Raw genomic sequence first — 23,735 nt, 5'->3', positions numbered from 1 at the left:
TTTTGTTCTTCTAATTTCATAATAAATCATACATATGATACATACACTTCAAGAAAATTAAATAAAAAATAGGTGTTCCCGAGCATTCTAACGATATATATTAATTTTAAAATTTAGCATATTTTCACCATTTTGTTAACTTACACGTGCGTAGCCCGTCACTTTTGACGTGCTCGTATAACGCTGTTTCGCGTTGAAAAGTGAATAAAATATGATGATATTATTAAAGAAAGGTTATACAACAGTAATCGGACACAAACAGTGCGCATTAACGTTTGACGCGCAGTGCGCGTGCAAAAATCTGCGCACTCATGGCAATTTTTTAAACGCTTAAAATTGCCTGAAACGTACTCTAATTTCATCGAAAATAAATTCTGACAATTTTCAACATTTTAAGCGCGCGTACGCATGCGTTATATGCGCTACGCACGTAATTGTATTGCCATATGATGAAATATGACCTGAAATTTATGAGTACCAAATTTTGTTTAAAAGTGATTCATGTTTGTGAAGATATGATTACAAACGTGATTTCGTTAAATCGCGCGTAGACCGCGTAATTTTTGATTGCGCACCGTGAAAACATAACCACATCGATTCCTGGCCATAAGGAATATACTCTGAAAAATTGACTTAGATAGATAAAACCGATGCCAAGATAATTGACGGACAAATAGTGCTAAGGAAAGAATAAATAAATAAACTAGATCTGAACTCGTCACTTGAGGACGAGTTTGGTTATCCGCCCGCCACAAAACGTATCTTGCGCATTCAAGTACTTTTCAGTTATGGCTTTTCCAAAAAGTAGCCAATTCGAAATTAAAACTGCCTTTTCAGTGTAACAACCAAATAAATCTTTTTATTAAATTGTTTTCCCGTGACGGGACTCGATCCCGGTACCTCTGATACCAAAGTCGGTGGCACTACACATCGAGCCATATGAGCACCTGCTGAAGAAAATCCGACGAAAGTTTACTCGTTCATTCGGTATGTCGTGAACCACTCGATGCAAATAGATTATTACTTATCAAACTAAATCATAATTTTTACTATGAAGAAATCTTCACAAATTTTAAACAGTGACATATTATGAAAGTGCATACTTTTAAGTTTTATATATTAACATGTGAAGAAAAAGATAAACGTTATGTTTATTATTTTGCTCTTTGAAAATGTTTATGTTTGTTTGATGATAAAAATTTCAAAAATTATATTTATTATGCAAATAATGTAGCCACCAAACACCTTTTAACATTCGACACTATAATAAATCAGACCTATGATTCATACACTGCAAGAAAATAAAATAAAAAATGGGGGTAACCTTGCATTCTGATGAACTGTATCATTTTTAAAAGTATACATATTTTGCAACATTTTCAAATTTTTTCAACATTTTACGTGCGCAACCAGTCATGTTTAACGTGCTCGTAGAACGTCATTTCAAGTTGAATAGTGATTAAAATAACGTAAAATTGTTAACCGAAGATTGAAAAACACAACTCGTGCAAAAGAAATGCTCATACGTGTTCCCTGCGCCGTGCGCACGTAAAAATGTGCGCACCTGGTGGCAATTTTTCAAACCCTTAAAATGACCTGAATCGTGCTCTAATTTAATCAGAAATTGATTTGGAGCATTTTAAAATTTCAAAAGCCGTTTACGCGCGCACTTTCCAATGTTACAAATGTCGGTAACGATGAAAAAGTTAGCAATTGATGTGAAGCAAACGTGGCTGGAAATTACGTTAAAAAATATATATTTGTTTCGAAGTTATGATCAACTTAAGATTTTCAGAAATTCGCACGTAACTTACGCTACGCGGATCTGACAGCGTCCAAAAGCTTCGCTGCACAACTTCAGTTAAATGTCGAAATGTTTACAAAGTTACAACATGTTATGTTAACACGTTGCAGAGAAAAGTTGAACACAAAAAGTGGCGGAAATATGGAAGAATAATAAAAACTAGATCTGAACTCGTCACTTGAGGACGAGTTTGGTTATCCGCCCGCCACAAAACGTATCTTGCGCATTCAAGTACTTTTCAGTTATGGCTTTTCCAAAAAGTAGCCAATTCGAAATTAAAACTGCCTTTTCAGTGTAACAAACAAATAAATCCTTTTATTAAATTGTTTTCCCGTGACGGGACTCGATCCCGGTACCTCTGATACCAAAGTCGGTGGCACTACACATCGAGCCATATGAGCACCTGCTGAAGAAAATCCGACGAAAGTTTACTCGTTCATTCGGTATGTCGTTAACCACTCGATGCAAATAGATTATTAATTATCAAACTAAATCATAATTTTTACTATGAAGAAATCTTCACAAATTTTAAACAGTGACATATTATGAAAGTGCATACATTTAAGTTTTATATATTAACATGTGAAGAAAAAAGATAAACGTTATGTTTATTATTTTGCTCTTTGAAAATGTTTATGTTTGTTTGATGATAAAAATTTCAAAAATTATATTTAATATGCAAATAATGTAGCCACCAAACACCTTTTAACATTCGACACTATAATAAATCAGACCTATGATTCATACACGGCAAGAAAATAAAATAAAAAATGGGGGTAACCTTGCATTCTGATGAACTGTATCATTTTTAAAAGTATACATATTTTGCAACATTTTCAAATTTTTTCAACATTTTACGTGCGCAACCAGTCATGTTTAACGTGCTCGTAGAACGTCATTTCAAGTTGAATAGTGATTAAAATAACGTAAAATTGTTAACCGAAGATTGAAAAACACAACTCGTGCAAAAGAAATGCTCATACGTGTTCCCTGCGCCGTGCGCACGTAAAAATGTGCGCCCCTGGTGGCAATTTTTCAAACCCTTAAAATGACCTGAATCGTGCTCTAATTTAATCAGAAATTGATTTGGAGCATTTTAAAATTTCAAAAGCCGTTTACGCGCGCACTTTCCAATGTTACAAATGTCGGTAGCGATGAAAAAGTTAGCAATTGATGTGAAGCAAACGTGGCTGGAAATTACGTTAAAAAATATATATTTGTTTCGAAGTTATGATCAACTTAAGATTTTCAGAAATTCGCGCGTAACTTACGCTACGCGGATCTGACAGCGTCCAAAAGCTTCGCTGCACAACTTCAGTTAAATGTCGAAATGTTTACAAAGTTACAACATGTTATGTTAACACGTTGCAGAGAAAAGTTGAACACAAAAAGTGGCGGAAATATGGAAGAATAATAAAAAAAAGAAACACTACAATTCCAAGAGCTTATCCGCCTCGAGGCGGATAACCAAAAAGAAACACTACAATTCCAAGAGCTTATCCGCCTTGAGGCGGATAACCAATAAATAAATAAATAAATAAATAAATAAATAAATAAATAAATAAAGATTCTGACAGAATCAAGAGGTTATATGCATATCATGCATATAACCTAATAAATAAATAAATAAACTAGATTTAATTCGTCACTATGACGAATTATAGGTTATATGCATTGATAATTAAAATAAAGATAATTGATTTTTAAAAGATATTTTGATTCATTGATTTTCTCAGATTCTTTAATTATTTATAATATATGATAGGACCTTGCTAACGCGAATACAATAGCCGGTATTACAATCCGATCAAAGATCCCTCTGCGTATAATGTCATAAACCACATTTGCTGTTACATAATAATAAAGACATAAGTTATTTTTTATCTAGATTTCATTATAAATCATGTGTATAATATATACACTAAGAAATAAATTTGAACAAACAATACGGTTAATAAAAAAAAAATCTTATTTCGTTTCCCAAGGTGAGACTCGATCTCGGTACCTGGAGTGCCATAGACACGACCACACACCACCGAGCCATACACAACTGACTAAAAATTGTAGAAAAACTTCCTCCGTGTATTTACTATGCAGTAACCACTTTGGTGCAGATAGATTATTACATACCGCAATGAATTATAATTTTTTACTATGATGACATCTCTAAAAATGTACAAAAATGATGCACGGTCAAACTATATACTTTTAACTTTAATATATGAACTTTTGAAGGATGAAAGTTAATGTTAAGTTTGTTATTTTGGCCTAAGAAAATGTCATAATTTGTTTGATTGTCGAAATTATTTTTTTAAATTTAATATGCAATTAATCATGGCTTAATCAACTTTTGTTCCCTTAGTTTAATAATATATCATACATAAGATACATACACTTCAAGAAAATGAAATAAAAAATATGTGTTCCCGAGCATTCTGACGATCTATATTAATTTTAAAATTTAGCATATTTTCACCATTTTGTTAACTTACACGTGCGTAGCCTGTCACTTTTGACGTGCTCGTATAAGGCAATTACGCGTTGAAAAGTGAATAAAATATGATGATATTATTAAAGAAAGGTTGTACAACCGAAATCGGACAAAAAGAGTGCGCATTAACGTATAACGCGCAGTGCGCGTGCAAAAATCTGCGCACTCATGGCAATTTTTTAAACGCTTAAAATTGCCTGAAACGTACTCTAATTTCATCGAAAATAAATTTTGACAATTTTGAACATTTTAAGCGCGCGTACGCAAGCGTTATATGCGCTACGCACGTAACTGTATTGCCATATGATGAAATATGACCTGAAATTTATGAGTACCAAATTTTGTTTAATTGTGATTCATGCTTGTGAAGATATGATTACAAACGTGATTTCGTAAAATCGCGCGTAGACCGCGTAATTTTTGAATACGCATCGTGAAAATATAACCACATCGATTCCTGGCCATAAGGAATATACTCTGAAAAATTGACTTAGATAGATGAAACTGATATCAAGATAATTCACGGACAAAATAGTGCTAAGGAAAGAATAAATAAATAAATAAATAAAGATTTTGACAGAATCAAGAGGTTATATGCATGATAATGCATATAACCTAATAAATAAATAAATAAATAAATAAATAAATAAAGATTTTGACAGAATCAAGAGGTTATATGCATATCATGCATATAACCTAATAAATAAATAAATAAATAAATAAATAAATAAAGATTTTGACAGAATCAAGAGGTTATATGCATATCATGCATATAACCTAACTAGCATGCATATAACCTCTTGATTCTGTCAGAATCTTTATTTATTAGGTTATATGCATGATATGCATATAACCTCTTGATTCTGTCAAAATCTTTATTTATTTATTTATTTATTTATTTATTCTTTCCTTAGCACTATTTTGTCCGTGCATTATCTTGGCATCAGTTTCATCTAGCTAAGTCAAGTTTTCAGAGTATATTCCTTATGGCCAGGAATCGATGTGGTTATATTTTCACGATGCGTAATCAAAAATTACGCGGTCTACGCGCGATTTTACGAAATCACGTTTGTAATCATATCTTCACAAGCATGAATCACAATTAAACAAAATTTGGTACTCATAAATTTCAGGTCATATTTCATCATATGGCAATACAATTACGTGCGTAGCGCATATAACGCTTGCGTACGCGCGCTTAAAATGTTCAAAATTGTTAAAATTTATTTTCGATGAAATTAGAGTACGTTTCAGGCAATTTTAAGCGTTTAAAAAATTGCCATGAGTGCGCAAATTTTTGCACGCGCACTGCGCGTTATACGTTAATGCGCATTCTTTTTGCCCGATTTCTGTTTTACAATCTTTCTTTAATAATATCATCATATTTGATTCAGGTTTCAACTCGGAATTGCGTTATACGAGCACGTCAAAAATGACTGGCTACGCACGTATAAGTTAACAAAATGGTGAAGATATGCTAAATTTTAAAATTAATATATATCGTCAGAATGCAGGGGAACACCTATTTTTTATTTCATTTTCTTGAAGTGTATGTATCATATGTATGATTTATTATCAAATTAAGAGAACCAAAGTTGATTAAGTCATCATTAATTGCATATTAAATTTAAAAAAAATAATTTCGACAATCAAACAAATTATGACATTTTCTTAGGCCAAAATAACAAACTTAACATTAACTTTCTTCCTTCAAAAGTTCATATATTAAAGTTAAAAGTATGTAGTTTGACAGTGCATCATTTGTTTACATTTTAAAGATGTCATCATAGTAAAAAATTATAATTCATTTCGGTATGTAATAATCTATTTGCATCAAAGTGGTTACTGCATAGTAAATACACGGAGGAATTTTTCTACAACTTTTAGTCAGTGGTGTATGGCTCGATGGTCTGTGCTCGTGTCTATGGCATTCAAGGTACCGAGATCGAGTCTCACCTTGGGAAACGAAATAAGATTTTGTTTTTTTAATATCCTTATTGTTTGTTCAAATTTATTTCTTAGTGTATAGATTATACACATGATTTATAATGAAATCAATTAACTTGTGTCTTTATTATTATGTAACAACAAATGTGGTTTATGACATTATACGCATATGGATCTTTGATCGAATTGTGATACCGGCTATGGTGGTCGCGTTAGCAAGGCCAGGTCACGCCCTATCATATATTATAAATAATTAAAGATTCTAAGAAAATCAATCAATCAATATATCTTTTAAAAATCAATTATCTTTATTTAAATCAATGCATATAACCTATAATTCGTCATAGTGACGAATTAAATCTAGTTTATTTATTTATTTATTTATTTATTTATTTATTTATTTATTTATTTATTTATTTATTTATTTATTCTTTCCTTAGCACTATTTGTCCGTGAATTATCTTGGCATCAGTTTCATCTATCTAAGTCAATTTTTCAGAGTATATTCCATATGGCCAGGAATCGATGTGGTTATGTTTTCACGATGCGCAATCAAAAATTACGCGGTCTACGCGCGATTTAACGAAATCACGTTTGTAATCATATCTTCACAAACATGAATCACTTTTAAACAAAATTTGGTACTCATAAATTTCAGGTCATATTTCATCATATGGCAATACAATTCCGTGCGTAGCGCATATAACGCATGCGTACGCGCGCTTAAAATGTTGAAAATTGTCAGAATTTATTTTCGATGAAATTAGAGTACGTTTCAGGCAATTTTAAGCGTTTAAAAAATTGCCATGAGTGCGCATATTTTTGCACGCGCACTGCGCGTCAAACGTTAATGCGCACTGTTTGTGTCCGATTACTGTTGTATAACCTTTCTTTAATAATATCATCATATTTTATTCACTTTTCAACGCGAAACAGCGTTATACGAGCACGTCAAAAGTGACGGGCTACGCACGTGTAAGTTAACAAAATGGTGAAAATATGCTAAATTTTGAAATTAATATATATCGTTAGAATGCTCGGGAACACCTATTTTTTATTTAATTTTCTTGAAGTGTATGTATCATATGTATGATTTATTATGAAATTAGAAGAACAAAAGTTGATTAAGTCATCATTAATGGCATATTAAATTTAACAAAATTAATTTCGACAATCAAACAAATTATAACATTTTCTTAGGCCAAAATAACAAACTTAATGTTAACTTTCTTCCTTAAGAAGTTCATATATTAAAGTTAAAAGTATATAGTTTGACAGTGCATCATTTTTTTTAATTTTTAAAGATGTCATCATAGTAAAACATTATAATTCATTGCGGTATGTAATAATCTATCTGCACCAAAGTGGTTACTGCATAGTAAATACACGGAGGAATCTTTCCATAACTTTTAGTCAGTTGTGTATGGCTCGGTGGTCTTTGCTCGTGTCTATAGCATTCAAGTACCGAGATCGAGTCTCACCTTGGGAAACGAAACAAAATAAGTTTTTTTTTATTATCCGTATTGTTTGTTCAAATTTATTTCTTAGTGTATAGATTATACACATGATTTATAATGAAATCTAGATAAAAACTAGATTTAATTCGTCACTATGACGAATTATAGGTTATATGCATTGATTTTAATAAAGATAATTGATTTTTAAAAGATATTTTGATTCATTGATTTTCTCAGATTCTTTAATTATTTATAATATATGATAGGACCTTGCTAACGCGAATACAATAGCCGGTATCACAATCCGATCAAAGATCCCTCTGCGTATAATGTCATAAACCACATTTGCTGTTACATAATAATAAAGACATAAGTTATTTTTTATCTAGATTTCATTATAAATCATGTGTATAATATATACACTAAGAAATAAATTTGAACAAACAATACGGATAATAAAAAAAAAATCTTATTTCGTTTCCCAAGGTGAGACTCGATCTCGGTACCTTGAGTGCCATAGACACGAGCACACACCACCGAGCCATACACAACTGTCTAAAAATTGTAGAAAAATTCCTCCGTGTATTTACTATGCAGTAACCACTTTGGTGCAGATAGATTATTACATACCGCAATGAATTATAATTTTTTACTATGATGACATCTCTAAAAATGTACAAAAATGATGCACTGTCAAACTATATACTTTTAACTTTAATATATGAACTTTTGGAGGAAGAAAGTTAATGTTAAGTTTGTTATTTTGGCCTAAGAAAATGTCATAATTTGTTTGATTGTCGAAATGAATTTTTTTTAATTTAATATGCAATTAATTATGGCTTAATCAACTTTTGTTCCCTTAGTTTAATAATAAATCATACATAAGATACATACACTTCAAGAAAATGAAATAAAAAATATGTGTTCCCGAGCATTCTGACGATCTATATTAATTTTAAAATTTAGCATATTTTCACCATTTTGTTAACTTACACGTGCGTAGCCTGTCACTTTTGACGTGCTCGTATAAGGCAATTACGCGTTGAAAAGTGAATAAAATATGATGATATTATTAAAGAAAGGTTGTACAACCGAAATCGGACAAAAAGAGTGCGCATTAACGTATAACGCGCAGTGCGCGTGCAAAAATCTGCGCACTCATGGCAATTTTTTAAACGCTTAAAATTGCCTGAAACGTACTCTAATTTCATCGAAAATAAATTTTGACAATTTTGAACATTTTAAGCGCGCGTACGCAAGCGTTATATGCGCTACGCACGTAATTGTATTGCCATATGATGAAATATGACCTGAAATTTATGAGTACCAAATTTTGTTTAATTGTGAATCATGCTTGTGAAGATGTGATTACAAACGTGATTTCGTAAAATCGCGCGTAGACCGCGTAATTTTTGATTACGCATCGTGAAAATATAACCACATCGATTCCTGGCCATAAGGAATATACTCTGAAAAATTGACTTAGATAGATGAAACTGATATCAAGATAATTCACGGACAAAATAGTGCTAAGGAAAGAATAAATAAACTAGATTTAATTCGTCACTATGACGAATTATAGGTTATATGCATTGATTTTAATAAAGATAATTGATTTTTTAAAAAGATATTTTGATTCATTGATTTTCTCAGATTCTTTAATTATTTATAATATATGATAGGACCTTGCTAACGCGAATACAATAGCCGGTATCACAATCCGATCAAAGATCCCTCTGCGTATAATGTCATAAACCACATTTGCTGTTACATAATAATAAAGACATAAGTTATTTTTTATCTAGATTTCATTATAAATCATGTGTATAATATATACACTAAGAAATAAATTTGAACAAACAATACGGATAATAAAAAAAAAATCTTATTTCGTTTCCCAAGGTGAGACTCGATCTCGGTACCTTGAGTGCCATAGACACGAGCACACACCACCGAGCCATGCACAACTGTCTAAAAATTGTAGAAAAATTCCTCCGTGTATTTACTATGCAGTAACCACTTTGGTGCAGATAGATTATTACATACCGCAATGAATTATAATTTTTTACTATGATGACATCTCTAAAAATGTACAAAAATGATGCACTGTCAAACTATATACTTTTAACTTTAATATATGAACTTTTGGAGGAAGAAAGTTAATGTTAAGTTTGTTATTTTGGCCTAAGAAAATGTCATAATTTGTTTGATTGTCGAAATGAATTTTTTTTAATTTAATATGCAATTAATTATGGCTTAATCAACTTTTGTTCCCTTAGTTTAATAATAAATCATACATAAGATACATACACTTCAAGAAAACGAAATAAAAAATATGTGTTCCCGAGCATTCTGACGATCTATATTAATTTTAAAATTTAGCATATTTTCACCATTTTGTTAACTTACACGTGCGTAGCCTGTCACTTTTGACGTGCTCGTATAAGGCAATTACGCGTTGAAAAGTGAATAAAATATGATGATATTATTAAAGAAAGGTTGTACAACCGAAATCGGACAAAAATAGTGCGCATTAACGTATAACGCGCAGTGCGCGTGCAAAAATCTGCGCACTCATGGCAATTTTTTAAACGCCTAAAATTGCCTGAAACGTACTCTAATTTCATCGAAAATAAATTTTGACAATTTTGAACATTTTAAGCGCGCGTACGCAAGCGTTATATGCGCTACGCACGTAATTGTATTGCCATATGATGAAATATGACCTGAAATTTATGAGTACCAAATTTTGTTTAATTGTGATTCATGCTTGTGAAGATATGATTACAAACGTGATTTCGTAAAATCGCGCGTAGACCGCGTAATTTTTGATTACGCATCGTGAAAATATAACCACATCGATTCCTGGCCATAAGGAATATACTCTGAAAAATTGACTTAAATAGATGAAACTGATATCAAGATAATTCACGGACAAAATAGTGCTAAGGAAAGAATAAATAAACTAGATCTAAACTCGTCACTTGAGGACGAGTTTGGTTATCCGCCCGCAACAAAACATATCTTGCGCATTCAAGTACTTTTCACTTGTGACTTTTCCAAAAAGTAGCCTATTCAAAATTAAAACTGCCCTTTCAGTGTATTAACCAAACAAATCTTTTTATTTAATTGCTTTCCCGTGATGGGATTCGATCCCGGTACCTCTGATACCAAAGTCGGTTGCACTACACATCGAGTCATATGAGCACCTGCTGAAGAAAATCCGAAGAAAGAGTCCTCGTTCATTCGGTATGTCGTGAACCCCCTCAATGCAAGTTGATTATTACATATCGAACTTTTGATTGATTGATTGATTGATTCTTTTATTTTTCACACAACATTCTTAAAAATATAAATAAAAGATTAAGTACAATAAAGTGTGAAAAACAGGATAACCACAAGCAAGCAAAGCTTTTAATCTGTGGCACCCTAACTTAAAATATAAATTTACAAATATATTACAAAAAATGTTTTCATGTAGTAAATAAATGAAGGAAAATACAACGTACTATAATATAACATATATATATACATCAGTCTCAGAATATATACGAGAATGTAATTAATTAAGTTAAAGTTAGACATATTTTACAAATGTTGTTTTCGCATAGATATATTGTTTCTTTATAACTATTAATGCATTTATTTAGTAATAGTTTTTTAAATATTGATATATTTTCACTCTCTCTTATATTTCTTATAAGTTGATTCCATAGCTTAGGTCCTCTATATGCTATACTTTGCTGACCCATATTAGTTGATTTTAATTTTATACAATAATTGTCTTTATTTCGAGTGTTATATGTATGATAATTATCAAATAAACTGAATAAAGAATTAAAACATTTTGGAAGTTGTCCTTTTTGGTATTTAAACATAAAATTTAAAACACTGTTTTTATACAAATCAAATATATTAAGTGTGCCCGTTTTCACAAAGAGCTGAGAAGAGGGATGATGAAAGTCTACCTTACAAATGATCCTAAGAGCTTTTTTCTGAAGCAATAGAAGGCGATCCAAATTGTCTTTGTTCCCCGCACCCCATACAATAATACCATATGTCAACACTGGTAATATAAGTGTCTTGTATATGGTAAGTAACACTTCAGTAGATACTAATTTTTTTATATGACACATGGCACCAATTATTGAGGATGCTTTACAAGAAACTGCATTTGTATGGTGTCTAAAGTTCAGTTTCTCATCAATGACGACACCGAGAAATTTAGTATATGGTACTCTATCTATTGAAACTCTATTTATTGAAAACTTAAATCATAATTTTTACTATGATGAAATCTTCACAAATTTTAAACAGTTACATATTATGAAAGTGCATACTTTCAAGTTTTATATATTAACATGTAAAGAAAAAAGATAAACGTTATGTATATTGTTTTACTCTTTGAATATGTTTATGTTAGTTTGATGATAATTATTTCAAAAATTACATTTAATATGCAAATAATGTAGCTATCAAACACTTTTTAACATTCAAGACTATAATAAATTAGACCTATGATTAATACACTGCAAGAAAATAAAATAAAAAATTGGGGTAACCTTGCATTCTGATGAACTGTTTCATTTTTAAAAGTAAACATATTTTGCAACATTTTCACAATTTGTTGACGTTTTCGTGCGCAACCTGTCATGTTTAACGTGCTCGTAGAACGCCATTTCAAGTTGAAAAGTGAATAAAATAACGTAAAATTGTTAACCGAAGATTTAAAAACACAAATCGTGCAAAAGAAATGTTCATACGTGTTCCCTGCGCCGTGCGCGCGTAAAAATGTGCGCACCAGTGGCAATTTTTACAACGCTTAAAATGACCTGAATCGTGCTCTAATTTAATCAGAAATTGATTTGAAGCATTTTAAAATTTCAAACGCCATTTACGCGCGCACTTTCTAATGTTACAAATTGCGGTAGCGTTAAAAAAGTTAACTATTGATGAGAAGCAAACGTGGCTGAAAATGACGTTAACAAATATTCATTTGTTTCGAAGTTATAACCAATTTAAGATTTTCAGAAAATCACGCGTAACTTACGCTACGCGGCTCTGACATCGTCAAAAAGCTTGGCTGGACAACTTCAGTAAAATGTCTAAATGCTGAACAAGTTACAACATATTATGTTTACACGTTGAAGAGAAACAGCGTGCACAAAATAAGAAGAGTAAAATATTTCAAACGCAATTTACGCGAAAACTTTCTAATCTCCAAAAATTTGTTAAACATTCCAAAAGTTAGCCATTGATGTGAAGAAAACGTGGCTGAAAATTTCGTTAAAAAATATTTATCGGTTTCGAAGTTATGACCGATTTAAGATTTTCAGAAAATCGCGCGTAACTTACGCTACGCGGATCTGACATTGTCAAAAAGCTTGGCAGTATATCTTCAGTTAATTGTCTATATGTTGACCAAGTTACAAAATGTTATGTTAACACGTTCAAGAGAAAACGCGTGCACAAAATCTGAGAAAGAAAGAAGAATAACTAGATCTAAACTCGTCACTTGAGGACGAGTTTGGTTATCCGCCCGCAACAAAACGTATCTTGCGTATTAAAGTACTTCTCAGTTATGACTTTTCCAAAAAAAGTAGCCTATTCAAAATTAAAACTGGCCTTTCAGTGTAATAACCAAATAAATCCTTTTAATTAATTGTTTTCCCATTATGGGATTCGAACCCGGTACCTCTGGTACCAAAGTCGGTTGCACTACACATCCAGCCATATGAGCACCTGCTGAAGAAAATCCGAAGAAAGATTCCTCGTTCATTCGGTATGTCGTGAACCCCCTCGATGCAAGTTGATTATTACATAATCAACTTAAATCATAATTTTTACTATGATGAAATCTTCACAAATTTTAAACAGTGACATATTATGAAAGTGCATACTTTCAAGTTTTATATATTAACATGTAAAGAAAAAAGATAAACGTTATGTTTATTGTTTTACTCTTTGAATATGTTTATGTTTGTTTGATGATAATTTTTTCAAAAATTACATTTATTATGCAAATAATGAAGCCATCAAACACTTTTTAACATTCAAGACTATAATAAATCAGAGCTATGATTCATACACTGCAAGAAATTAAAATAAAAAATGGGGGTAACCTTGCATTCTGATGAACTGTTTCATTTTTAAAAGTAGACATATTTTGCAACATTTTCACAATTTTTTGACGTTTTCGTGCACAACCTGTCATGTTTAACGTGCTCGTAGAACGCCATTTCAAGTTGAAAAGTGAATAAAATAACGTAAAATTGTTAACCGAAGATTTAAAAACACAAATCGTGTAAAAGAAATGCTCATACGTGTTCCCTGCGCCATGCGCGCGTAAAAATGTGCGCACCAGTGGCAATTTTTTAAACGCTTAAAATGACCTGAATCGTGCTCTAATTTAATCAGAAATTGATTTGAAGCATTTTAAAATTTCAAACGCCGTTTACGCGCGCACTTTCTAATGTTACAAATTGCGGTAGCGTTAAAAAAGTTAACTATTGATGTGAAGCAAACGTGGCTGAAAATGGCGTTAAAAAATATTCATTTGTTTCGAAGTTATAACCAATTTAAGATTTTCAGAAAATCACGCGTAACTTACGCTACGCGGCTCTGGCATCGTCAAAAAGGTTGGCTGGACAACTTCAGTAAAATGTCTAAATGCTGAACAAGTTACAACATATTATGTTTACACGTTGAAGAGAAACAGCGTGCACAAAATAAGAAGAGTAAAATATTTCAAACGCAATTTACGCGAAAACTTTCTAATCTCCAAAAATTTGTTAAACATTCCAAAAGTTAGCCATTGATGTGAAGAAAACGTGGCTTAAAATTTCGTTAAAAAATATTTATCGGTTTCGAAGTTATGACCGATTTAAGATTTTCAGAAAATCGCGCGTGACTTACGCTACGCGGATCTGACAGCGTCCAAAAGCTTGGCTTAACATCTTCAGTTAAATGTCTAAATGTTGACCAAGTTACAACATGTTATGGTAACACGTTGAAGAGAAAACGCGTGCACAAAATCTGAGAAAGAAAGAAGAATAATAAAAAAAAAAAAAAAGTAACACTACAATAACAAATGCTTATCCGCTTGAGGCGGATAACCAACTAGAACTTAAACTCGTCACTTGAGGACGAGTTTGGTTATCCGCCAGCAACAAAGCGTATCTTGCGTATTCAAGTACTTCCAAGTTATGACTTTTCCAAAAAAAGTAGGCTATTCAAAATTAAAACTGCCCTCTCAGTGTAATAACCAACTAAACCCTTTTAATTAATTGTTTTCCCGTGACGGGACTCGAACCCGGTACCTCTGATACCAAAGTCGGTTGCATTACACATCGAGCCATATGACCACCTGCTGACGAAAATCCGAAGAAAGAGTCCTCGTTCATTCGGTATGTCGTGAACCCCCTCGATGCAAGTTGATTATTACATATCAAACTTAAATCATAAATTTTACTATGATGAAATCTTCAAAAATTTTAAACGCTGATATTTTATGAAAGTACATACTTTCAAGTTTTATATATTAACATGTAAAGAAAAAAGATAAATGTTATGTTTATTGTTTTGCTCTTTGAATAAGTTTATGTTTGTTTGATGATAAATATTTCAAAAATTATATTTAATATGCAAATAATGTAGCCATCAAACACGTTTTAGCATTCAACACTATAATAAATCAGACCTATGATTCATACACTGCAAGAAATTAAAATAAAAAATGGGGGTAACCTTGCATTCTGATGAACTGTGTCATTTTTAAAAGTAGACATATTTTGGAACATTTTCACAATTTGTTGACGTTTTCGTGCGCAACCTGTCATGTTTAACGTGCTCGTAGAACGCCATTTCAAGTTGAAAAGTGAATAAAATAACGTAAAATTGTTAACAGAAGATTTAAAAACACAAATCGTGTAAAAGAAATGCTCATACCTGTTCCCTGCGCCGTGCGCGCGTAAAAATGTGCGCACCAGTGGCAATTTTTTAAACGCTTAAAATGACCTGAATCGTGCTCTAATTTAATCAGAAATTGATTTGAAGCATTTTAAAATTTCAAACGCCATTTACGCGCGCACTTTCTAATGTTACAAATTGCGATAGCGTTAAAAAAGTTAACTATTGATGTGAAGCAAACGTGGCTGAAAATGACGTTAAAAAATATTCATTTGTTTCGAAGTTATAACCAATTTAAGATTTTCAGAAAATCACGCGTAACTTACGCTACGCGGCTCTGACATCGTCAAAAAGCTTGGCTGGACAACTTCAGTAAAATGTCTATATGTTGAACAAGTTACAAAATGTTATGTTAACGCGTTACAGAGAAACAGCGTGCACAAATTAGGAGCATTTTAAAATTTCAAACGCAGTTTACGCGCAGACTTTCTAGTGTTCAAAAATTTGCTGAAGAGCGAAAAAGTTAGACATTGATGTGAAGAAAACGTGGCTGAAAATTTCGTTAAAAAATATTTATCGGTTTCGAAGTTATGACCGATTTAAGATTTTCAGAAAATCGCGCGTAACTTACGCTACGCGGATCTGACATTGTCAAAAAGCTTCGCAGTACATCTTCAGTTAATTGTCTATATGTTGACCAAGTTACAAAATGTTATGTTAACACGTTCAAGAGAAAACGCGTACACAAAATCGGAGAAAGAAAGAAGAATAATAAAAAAAAAAAGTAACACTACAACTAGAACTTAAACTCGTCACTTGAGGACGAGTTTGGTTATCCGCCAGCAACAAAGCGTATCTTGCGTATTCAAGTACTTCCAAGTTATGACTTTTCCAAAAAAAGTAGGCTATTCAAAATTAAAACTGCCCTCTCAGTGTAATAACCAACTAAACCCTTTTAATTAATTGTTTTCCCGTGACGGGACTCGAACCCGGTACCTCTGATACCAAAGTCGGTTGCATTACACATCGAGCCATATGACCACCTGCTGACGAAAATCCGAAGAAAGAGTCCTCGTTCATTCGGTATGTCGTGAACCCCCTCGATGCAAGTTGATTATTACATATCAAACTTAAATCATAAATTTTACTATGATGAAATCTTCAAAAATTTTAAACGCTGATATTTTATGAAAGTACATACTTTCAAGTTTTATATATTAACATGTAAAGAAAAAAGATAAATGTTATGTTTATTGTTTTGCTCTTTGAATAAGTTTATGTTTGTTTGATGATAAATATTTCAAAAATTATATTTAATATGCAAATAATGTAGCCATCAAACACGTTTTAGCATTCAACACTATAATAAATCAGACCTATGATTCATACACTGCAAGAAATTAAAATAAAAAATGGGGGTAACCTTGCATTCTGATGAACTGTGTCATTTTTAAAAGTAGACATATTTTGGAACATTTTCACAATTTGTTGACGTTTTCGTGCGCAACCTGTCATGTTTAACGTGCTCGTAGAACGCCATTTCAAGTTGAAAAGTGAATAAAATAACGTAAAATTGTTAACAGAAGATTTAAAAACACAAATCGTGTAAAAGAAATGCTCATACCTGTTCCCTGCGCCGTGCACGCGTAAAAATGTGCGCACCAGTGGCAATTTTTTAAACGCTTAAAATGACCTGAATCGTGCTCTAATTTAATCAGAAATTGATTTGAAGCATTTTAAAATTTCAAACGCCATTTACGCGCGCACTTTCTAATGTTACAAATTGCGATAGCGTTAAAAAAGTTAACTATTGATGTGAAGCAAACGTGGCTGAAAATGACGTTAAAAAATATTCATTTGTTTCGAAGTTATAACCAATTTAAGATTTTCAGAAAATCACGCGTAACTTACGCTACGCGGCTCTGACATCGTCAAAAAGCTTGGCTGGACAACTTCAGTAAAATGTCTATATGTTGAACAAGTTACAAAATGTTATGTTAACGCGTTACAGAGAAACAGCGTGCACAAATTAGGAGCATTTTAAAATTTCAAACGCAGTTTACGCGCAGACTTTCTAGTGTTCAAAAATTTGCTGAAGAGCGAAAAAGTTAGCCATTGATGTGAAGAAAACGTGGCTGAAAATTTCGTTAAAAAATATTTATCGGTTTCGAAGTTATGACCGATTTAAGATTTTCAGAAAATCGCGCGTAACTTACGCTACGCGGATCTGACATTGTCAAAAAGCTTCGCAGTACATCTTCAGTTAATTGTCTATATGTTGACCAAGTTACAAAATGTTATGTTAACACGTTCAAGAGAAAACGCGTACACAAAATCGGAGAAAGAAAGAAGAATAATAAAAAAAAAAAGTAACACTACAACTAGATCTGAACTCGTCACTTGAGGACGAGTTTGGTTATCCGCCCGCCACAAAACGTATCTTGCGCATTCAAGTACTTTTCAGTTATGGCTTTTCCAAAAAGTAGCCAATTCGAAATTAAAACTGCCTTTTCAGTGTAACAACCAAATAAATCCTTTTATTAAATTGTTTTCCCGTGACGGGACTCGATCCCGGTACCTCTGATACCAAAGTCGGTGGCACTACACATTGAGCCATATGAGCACCTGCTGAAATAAATCCGACGAAAGTTTACTCGTTCATTCGGTATGTCGTGAACCACTCGATGCAAATAGATTATTACTTATCAAACTAAATCATAATTGTTACTATGAAGAAATCTTCACAAATTTTAAACAGTGACATATTATGAAAGTGCATACTTTTAAGTTTTATATATTAACATGTGAAGAAAAAAGATAAACGTTATGTTTATTATTTTGCTCTTTGAAAATGTTTATGTTTGTTTGATGATAAAAATTTCAAAAATTGTATTTAATATGAAAATAATGTAGCCACCAAACACCTTTTAACATTCGACACTATAATAAATCAGACCTATGATTCATACACTGCAAGAAAATAAAATAAAAAATGGGGGTAACCTTGCATTCTGATGAACTGTATCATTTTTAAAAGTATACATATTTTGCAACATTTTCAAATTTTTTCAACATTTTACGTGCGCAACCAGTCATGTTTAACGTGCTCGTAGAACGTCATTTCAAGTTGAATAGTGATTAAAATAACGTAAAATTGTTAACCGAAGATTGAAAAACACAACTCGTGCAAAAGAAATGCTCATACGTGTTCCCTGCGCCGTGCGCACGTAAAAATGTGCGCACCTGGTGGCAATTTTTCAAACCCTTAAAATGACCTGAATCGTGCTCTAATTTAATCAGAAATTGATTTGGAGCATTTTAAAATTTCAAAAGCCGTTTACGCGCGCACTTTCCAATGTTACAAATGTCGGTAGCGATGAAAAAGTTAGCAATTGATGTGAAGCAAACGTGGCTGGAAATTAGGTTAAAAAATATATATTTGTTTCGAAGTTATGATCAACTTAAGATTTTCAGAAATTCGCGCGTAACTTACGCTACGCGGATCTGACAGCGTCCAAAAGCTTCGCTGCACAACTTCAGTTAAATGTCGAAATGTTTACAAAGTTACAACATGTTATGTTAACACGTTGCAGAGAAAAGTTGAACACAAAAAGTGGCGGAAATATGGAAGAATAATAAAAAAAAGAAACACTACAATTCCAAGAGCTTATCCGCCTTGAGGCGGATAACCAATAACAAAGGTTATCCGCTTGAGGCGGATAACCAATAACAAAGGTTATCCGCTTGAGGCGGATAACCAATAAATAAAGATTTTGACAGAATCAAGAGGTTATATGCATGATAATGCATATAACCTAACTAGATTTAATTCGTCACTATGACGAATTATAGGTTATATGCATTGATAATTAAAATAAAGATAATTTATTTTTAAAAGATATTTTGATTCATTGATTTTCTCAGATTCTTTAAATAATATATAATATATTTATGATAGGACCTTGCTAACGCGAATACAATAGCCGGTATCACAATCCGATCAAAGATCCCTCTGCGTATAATGTCATAAACCACATTTGCTGTTACATAATAATAAAGACATAAGTTATTTTTTATCTAGATTTCATTATAAATCATGTGTATAATATATACACTAAGAAATAAATTTGAACAAACAATACGGATAATAAAAAAAAAAATGTATTTCGTTTCCCAAGGTGAGACTCGATCTCGGTACCTTGAGTGCCATAGACACGAGCACACACCACCGAGCCATACACAACTGACTAAAAATTGTAGAAAAATTCCTCCGTGTATTTACTATGCAGTAACCACTTTGGTGCAGATAGATTATTACATACCGCAATGAATTATAATTTTTTACTATGATGACATCTCTAAAAATGTACAAAAATGATGCACTGTCAAACTATATACTTTTAACTTTAATATATGAACTTTTGAAGGAAGAAAGTTAATGTTAAGTTTGTTATTTTGGCCTAAGAAAATGTCATAATTTGTTTGATTGTCGAAATGAATTTTTTTTAATTTAATATGCAATTAATTATGGCTTAATCAACTTTTGTTCCCTTAGTTTAATAATAAATCATACATAAGATACATACACTTCAAGAAAATGAAATAAAAAATATGTGTTCCCGAGCATTCTGACGATCTATATTAATTTTAAAATTTAGCATATTTTCACCATTTTGTTAACTTACACGTGCGTAGCCTGTCACTTTTGACGTGCTCGTATAAGGCAATTACGCGTTGAAAAGTGAATAAAATATGATGATATTATTAAAGAAAGGTTGTACAACCGAAATCGGACAAAAAGAGTGCGCATTAACGTATAACGCGCAGTGCGCGTGCAAAAATCTGCGCACTCATGGCAATTTTTTAAACGCTTAAAATTGCCTGAAACGTACTCTAATTTCATCGAAAATAAATTTTGACAATTTTGAACATTTTAAGCGCGCGTACGCAAGCGTTATATGCGCTACGCACGTAATTGTATTGCCATATGATGAAATATGACCTGAAATTTATGAGTACCAAATTTTGTTTAATTGTGATTCATGCTTGTGAAGATATGATTACAAACGTGATTTCGTAAAATCGCGCGTAGACCGCGTAATTTTTGATTACGCATCGTGAAAATATAACCACATCGATTCCTGGCCATAAGGAATATACTCTGAAAAATTGACTTAAATAGATGAAACTGATATCAAGATAATTCACGGACAAAATAGTGCTAAGGAAAGAATAAATAAACTAGAACTTAAACTCGTCACTTGAGGACGAGTTTGGTTATCCGCCAGCAACAAAGCGTATCTTGCGTATTCAAGTACTTCCAAGTTATGACTTTTCCAAAAAAAGTAGGCTATTCAAAATTAAAACTGCCCTCTCAGTGTAATAACCAACTAAACCCTTTTAATTAATTGTTTTCCCGTGACGGAACTCGAACCCGGTACCTCTGATACCAAAGTCGGTTGCATTACACATCGAGCCATATGACCACCTGCTGACGAAAATCCGAAGAAAGAGTCCTCGTTCATTCGGTATGTCGTGAACCCCCTCGATGCAAGTTGATTATTACATATCAAACTTAAATCATAAATTTTACTATGATGAAATCTTCAAAAATTTTAAACGCTGATATTTTATGAAAGTACATACTTTCAAGTTTTATATATTAACATGTAAAGAAAAAAGATAAATGTTATGTTTATTGTTTTGCTCTTTGAATAAGTTTATGTTTGTTTGATGATAAATATTTCAAAAATTATATTTAATATGCAAATAATGTAGCCATCAAACACGTTTTAGCATTCAACACTATAATAAATCAGACCTATGATTCATACACTGCAAGAAATTAAAATAAAAAATGGGGGTAACCTTGCATTCTGATGAACTGTGTCATTTTTAAAAGTAGACATATTTTAGAACATTTTCACAATTTGTTGACGTTTTCGTGCGCAACCTGTCATGTTTAACGTGCTCGTAGAACGCCATTTCAAGTTGAAAAGTGAATAAAATAACGTAAAATTGTTAACAGAAGATTTAAAAACACAAATCGTGTAAAAGAAATGCTCATACCTGTTCCCTGCGCCGTGCGCGCGTAAAAATGTGCGCACCAGTGGCAATTTTTTAAACGCTTAAAATGACCTGAATCGTGCTCTAATTTAATCAGAAATTGATTTGAAGCATTTTAAAATTTCAAACGCCATTTACGCGCGCACTTTCTAATGTTACAAATTGCGATAGCGTTAAAAAAGTTAACTATTGATGTGAAGCAAACGTGGCTGAAAATGACGTTAAAAAATATTCATTTGTTTCGAAGTTATAACCAATTTAAGATTTTCAGAAAATCACGCGTAACTTACGCTACGCGGCTCTGACATCGTCAAAAAGCTTGGCTGGACAACTTCAGTAAAATGTCTATATGTTGAACAAGTTACAAAATGTTATGTTAACGCGTTACAGAGAAACAGCGTGCACAAATTAGGAGCATTTTAAAATTTCAAACGCAGTTTACGCGCAGACTTTCTAGTGTTCAAAAATTTGCTGAAGAGCGAAAAAGTTAGCCATTGATGTGAAGAAAACGTGGCTGAAAATTTCGTTAAAAAATATTTATCGGTTTCGAAGTTATGACCGATTTAAGATTTTCAGAAAATCGCGCGTAACTTACGCTACGCGGATCTGACATTGTCAAAAAGCTTCGCAGTACATCTTCAGTTAATTGTCTATATGTTGACCAAGTTACAAAATGTTATGTTAACACGTTCAAGAGAAAACGCGTACACAAAATCGGAGAAAGAAAGAAGAATAATAAAAAAAAAAAGTAACACTACAATAACAAAGGTTATCCGCTTGAGGCGGATAACCAACTAGATCTAAACTCGTCACTTGAGGACGAGTTTGGTTATCCGCCCGCAACAAAACGTATCTTGCGTATTCAAGTACTTCTCAGTTATGACTTTTCCAAAAAAGGGTAGCCTATTCAAAATTAAAACTGCCATTTCAGTGTAATAACCAAATAAATCCTTTTTAATTAATTTCTTTCCCGTGATGGGATTCGAATCCGGTACCTCTGATACCAAAGTCGGTTGCACTACACATCGAGCCATATGAGCACCTGCTGAAGAAAATCCGAAGAAAGAGTCCTCGTTCATTCGGTATGTCGTGAATCCCCTCGATGCAAGTTGATTATTACATATCAAACTTAAATCATACATTTTACTATGATGAAATCTTCACAAATTTTAAACAGTGACATATTAGCAAAGTGTATACTTTCAAGTTTTATATATCAACATGTAAAGAAAAAAGATAAGCGTTATGTTTATTGTTTTGCTCTTTGAATATGTTTATGTTTGTTTGATGATAATTATTTCAAAAATTACATTTAATATGCAAATAATGTAGCCATCAAACACTTTTTAACATTCAAGACTATAATAAATCACACCTATGATTCATCCACTGCAAGAAAATAAAATAAAAAATGGGGCTAACCTTGCATTCTGATGAACTGTTTCATTTTTAAAAGTAGACATATTTTGCAACATTTTCACAATTTGTTGACGTTTTCGTGCGCAACCTGTCATGTTTAACGTGCTCGTAGAACGCCATTTCATGTTGAAAAGTGAATAAAATAACGTAAAATTGTTAACCGAAGATTTAAAAACACAAATCGTGTAAAAGAAATGCTCAAACGTGTTCCCTGCGCCGTGCGCGCGTAAAAATGTGCGCACCAGTGGTAATTTTTTAAACGCTTAAAATGACCTGAATCGTGCTCTAATTTAATCAGAAATTGATTTGAAGCATTTTAAAATTTCAAACGCCATTTACGCGCGCACTTTCTAATGTTACAAATTGCGGTAGCGTTAAAAAAGTTAACTATTGATGTGAAGCAAACGTGGCTGAAAATGACGTTAAAAAATATTCATTTGTTTCGAAGTTATAACCGATTTAAGATTTTCAGAAAATCACGCGTAACTTACGCTACGCGGCTCTGACATCGTCAAAAAGCTTGGCTGGACAACTTCAGTAAAATGTCTAAATGCTGAACAAGTTACAACATATTATGTTTACACGTTGAAGAGAAACAGCGTGCACAAAATAAGAAGAGTAAAATATTTCAAACTCAATTTAC

Source organism: Antedon mediterranea, chromosome 9 (assembly GCF_964355755.1).
Source record: "Antedon mediterranea chromosome 9, ecAntMedi1.1, whole genome shotgun sequence".
Classification (NCBI taxonomy): domain Eukaryota; kingdom Metazoa; phylum Echinodermata; class Crinoidea; order Comatulida; family Antedonidae; genus Antedon; species Antedon mediterranea.
The sequence above is the reverse complement of the archived record's forward strand: the minus strand, read 5'-3'. Positions refer to the sequence as shown.